Consider the following 4,624-nt stretch of genomic DNA (forward strand, 5'->3'; position numbering starts at 1 on the left):
CGGTAGATACTTTACAACCCACCCTCAACAAGAATGCTATGTTGGGGTCCTGCTTACGGGCCTCACCGAGCGATCGCTGGGGATGTGCGCATTTATATCTTACTATTCAAACTAGCTTAATTCTTATAAGAATCATTACTTGAAAAGCGGAAATACACGTTGCGACCAAAGCCCGATATATGAGGCTAGAGGTAGAAATTCACACACGTAAACTCTAGTCCCTACACGATGGAGCGCATCCTCCCAACCAGCTCCAGACGCAGGGTTAACAATTTAGTGTTACACCAGGTTACAGAATCATCTAGAACATGTATATGCTTACCATCATATTTCGAATTCGGACCATATAAAACCAGTTAATCACGATAGGCCATATGAGGCCGAATAATAAGCTATGTTACAAATCCAATGCTGCTTTCATGGCGATATCTATGGGCTGTAGTTAGGTATTACCTCGAGACAAGCTACACACTCCTCCTCCTCCTCCTCCTCCTCCACAACCCAAAACTAAGTACATGTGATTATTATGTGTGTATAACCTGAGAATTTAAGCTAGATCTACATAGGTGTATTGTACAGACGTTTGAAAACGTGGTGTACTGACATTTGTCGTATCGTATGTATGTGGCACAGAAAAAGAATGTCATGCGGAGTCATACATTCGTCTCGGCACTTTAGGGCTGATGAAGATTGTCGGTACGGTGAATTATTCACCGACAACAGAAAAAGAAGCTTTTTATACATAGGAAATGACTGTGAGTGTACGCATGTACCTGGACTAGGCACTGTTATAAGTCTGAATTATGATTGTTCCTTCAAACCAATCGCTGCGCATGATATGATGGTAACTCCAGATAACTGTTCAGCTTATGATCTACATTGTTAAGAACCCATTTTTTACACTTGGTGCGTGTTAAACGTACATACTCATAAGGCACACCTTTCCACGTGTAGTTTGTCGTCGATGTAAGGTAGTGCTCGTGTGCAGGCAGTATCGATATGAAGCATCTTGAAGTAATACGAGAGATGATTATTTCTGATTGTATTGATGATGAGGAGGAGGCAGAGAGGGTTATCCTCGCTTCCTTCCTAATATCCTAGTCCTTTGACCCTAGTGACAAGTATGACGTATTCCTATTCTACAACGTTGCTATGACTAGTCTTCTCTAAGAACTAAATGGTACAGCCACTCTGCAAAAGTGTTCGTGATTCCGATTTTGGAGTGAGACATTTCTCCATATGTAACCGCAGCGGACCATCAAGAACCCCCAAGAGAAGACTTTCCCAGTGACCAATGGCGCCCAAATGAATAAAGAATAAGATTAATGACCTATCTTCTTTTTATATATAGTCACAAACTATATTATATAATTTTCATTGTTTTGAATCTCAACTTTAATAACATCAGTATTATGGGTGCGCCACACTAGCGGCACATGAATTACATCCACTATAAACCTCACGACCATCCAAACAACCGGCGGCCGTGGTGCGCCGCCAAACGGCGCGCTCACGCGCCTCCAGGCTTTGCTGGAACGCTAGGAGTCTTCGGTGATCCCAACTTTACTTCATCTATACTTGTTTGAATTCACAGGGTCGGGACGACGGGATTAAACCTCAACACCTTAGGTGGGCGTTTTGCATATCGTTGCCAGCAAGATAAGGGAACGAGTTGCCAGAAGCAATGCAGGCGAAGGCGTTCATATGCGAAGCGTACCGGGCATTCTTGTGATACTTTAGGCAAGGTGCACCTGCTTTTGTTTCGACAGTGCATTTGGGAATGCAAGAATCTGTCCGGAGCTCAGGGTGTTAGGTCAGTTTTAGAGACGTGTGTGAGATATGCTCATTTGGTATTCAGAGGAGAATGGTCTTTGTTTTCCTTTGGGGCCGGAGGGGATAGAGGATTATGAAGGTGGCTTGGGGGGCATAGGTGAGCGGGAGCATCCGAGGAGTAGTTTTGGATGGAGTGGCACTGGCGAGCGTGTTGGCGGAGAGAGGATAGTGAGCATCGGAAGGAGGGAGATTAGCGTAATAGGAGTACAGGCGTGAAGGAGAGAATAATAATGGGAGAGGGAGAAGGTTTCTGTTGTGAGAGAAGATTGGTGGAGACGTGAGGTCCGAAGGTGGTGGTGGGGTTCAGACTGTTTGCTGGGTGTGAGTTTGGAGGGTGAACAAAAAAATGTAAAGATAGGAATAGAGTAATCATCGGAGTCCTGGTTTAGGCGCACTGCGGGTGAGAGTTATTTTTTAGAACCCAGTTTGCATCTACACGCTGAGGGGCCATGTTGGCGGAAAGTACTCTCAGGCTCACGTGGTGGCTAGCTATCACTATCAGAGTAACCGTGGGCATGGACCAGCATAGGCAAGATAGGGGAATACTATTCTATATAAGGATCTTCTGGCCTGATCTTGGTGTAAGCTCCTGCTTTCCTTGTGCAGTTTATGATAGTTGTGATTTGATTGATGTATATGTATTCATTGTAGTTTTTTATTTACCTAGCGTTAACTTCATAGATGATTGACTACGGATTTACTTGGGAATCAAAGAAACCACTGGGCGGTTGTGTTTAGTCTAGTAAATAGAACTTATGCTAATTTACAGTACAAGCAAGTTAAATTAGACGCAACTATAGCCGAGCAACTATCACATTTAGACCCAGCGTGCAACGCGGTTGTCATTGAATGCCCGATGATCTCTACACTCAACCAGCCTTGTAGAAAACTACCAAGTGAGCAAAATCGTAAGGATGGCCATCACGTGCTTGCTAGGTAAGTGTAGAGATATCGGGGGACATTACCAGTAGACGTAAGTTCTTAGTTTGTGCTTCTAATCAGTGCGAGTGCAGTAACATCTCCAAGTCACGTAATCTCATGCAAATAGGTATGCGACTGATGGAGCGATGCACGTTATCTCTCTGCATCGGTGTCGGATTGAGTTAGCCCCCCATACACTGAGGATACGGACTTAACTGTTGCATGTCTCCTTGGCGCAGTTAGCTGTCGATATAGTCTAGATCTGAAGGTCTGGACGTACAAAAGGAGACGCGAAGGTTTTATCGTAAAGCGATGAAGATGAACCAGGAGGGCAAGCTGTAAATGGTCAAGACGCTTGGATACGCATATAAACCAGTCTAAGTTGGAGAACCAACTATGAGGTTCACCGCGATTTGATTCACATAATTAGTCATCTATAAATTAGAAACTTATTCTGATACATCTATTGAGTAGTGGAGATAATCCTATTAGAGAATCTATCAGAGGGGACGAGAGTTAAGCGACTAAGAAGACGCACCAGTATCTCATACATAATCCGCTATGGGAAATAAAAGGACCGAGTTTTATTAACACAGAAGCTAAATTAAAGCAATATATTGACAAATTTATAGGTTTTTTAATACATATAAACACTGGATCGGAGGATTTGCACAAATGCAATTGAAGCAGTCGCCAACCTATTGTTAGAGCTCATATGCAAGTAACAGGACTTATAGCAACGCCGGGATTCAACCGATCTCGAGCCCATTAATTAGAAGCTTCGGCTGCATGCATTCGCACGCATAAGGAACACAACAAAGAAGCAAAGGGTTAATAAAAGAAGATAGGATACGGAAAGCATACAGAAAAATTCACTATCGAGGTAGTGTGAGGATATCACAAGCACACACAGAAATAAGAATAGGAGAATTGTGAGAGCGCAAGCAACGGACTAAGTACACCCAACTCAGGCAAATCGCATTTTCATGTCAAGTGGTGACTAGGGTTACGTCCTCTTGCTGTATCGTACTAGTTGTGCGCTCACACGGAGTGGTCCGGCACCGTATGAGTTTATCTGAGTGGTTTTATATATTATAGTGAAGTGACTGTCACAAATACAATGAAATAGTAATTAATTAAGAAATTACTAAGGGTTTCTCACTTGGTTGAGCGTGTATCGGTATTAATATAATAACCAATTTTCACACAGAGGATGTGAATAGAGCGGTGTCATTCCTGGAGTATTTTTTATATCTTCTTTATTCACTATTTGGGCGCATTGGTACAAGTTGGGGGCAACTGTCAGTACTTTCGACGTCGATGGGCATATCCTTGGGACAGTGTAGTCCGCTGCAGGTTTTCCAATATATGGAGAGAGATGATCTTAACTGTTTCTGCAGAAGGTATCTGTGGCCAGATGCCACAGACCTTTATTGGGGGCAGAGAGAGGGTGGTCTTCGGGTGTACTCCGTAGTAATGTCTTAGGCTGTGTCCTGTAGTAGATAGTATTAGGTGAGTTTTATAGATCATGCACGTGGTTTATGCGGTATTGCATGATAAAATCACACGTCAACTTGTCAGACTTATTGCGGCTTGGTGGAAATGGGCTAGGATTAGTTTAGGTTGAACGGCGGTACGATGGTTGGAGGTCGGAGGATTATTTTAAGAGCGTCCCTGCGGCTCGCTCAGCTCTCCTCATAATAATACAATCAGAAATTATAGCGTATGCCATTTCACGTATTACTTACAAGATTGCTTACCATTTGTGAGGATACGCTTCATTGCCTTCGAGCGACTGCGATTTCGAGGTCGAACGACGGTGTCTGTTTTGGTATCACATCAGCTCGCATCGCGGTATAGCACTCTGGAT

Source organism: Morchella importuna (assembly GCF_003444635.1).
Source record: "Morchella importuna strain M04M26 chromosome Unknown Morimp01GS070, whole genome shotgun sequence".
NCBI lineage: Eukaryota > Fungi > Ascomycota > Pezizomycetes > Pezizales > Morchellaceae > Morchella > Morchella importuna.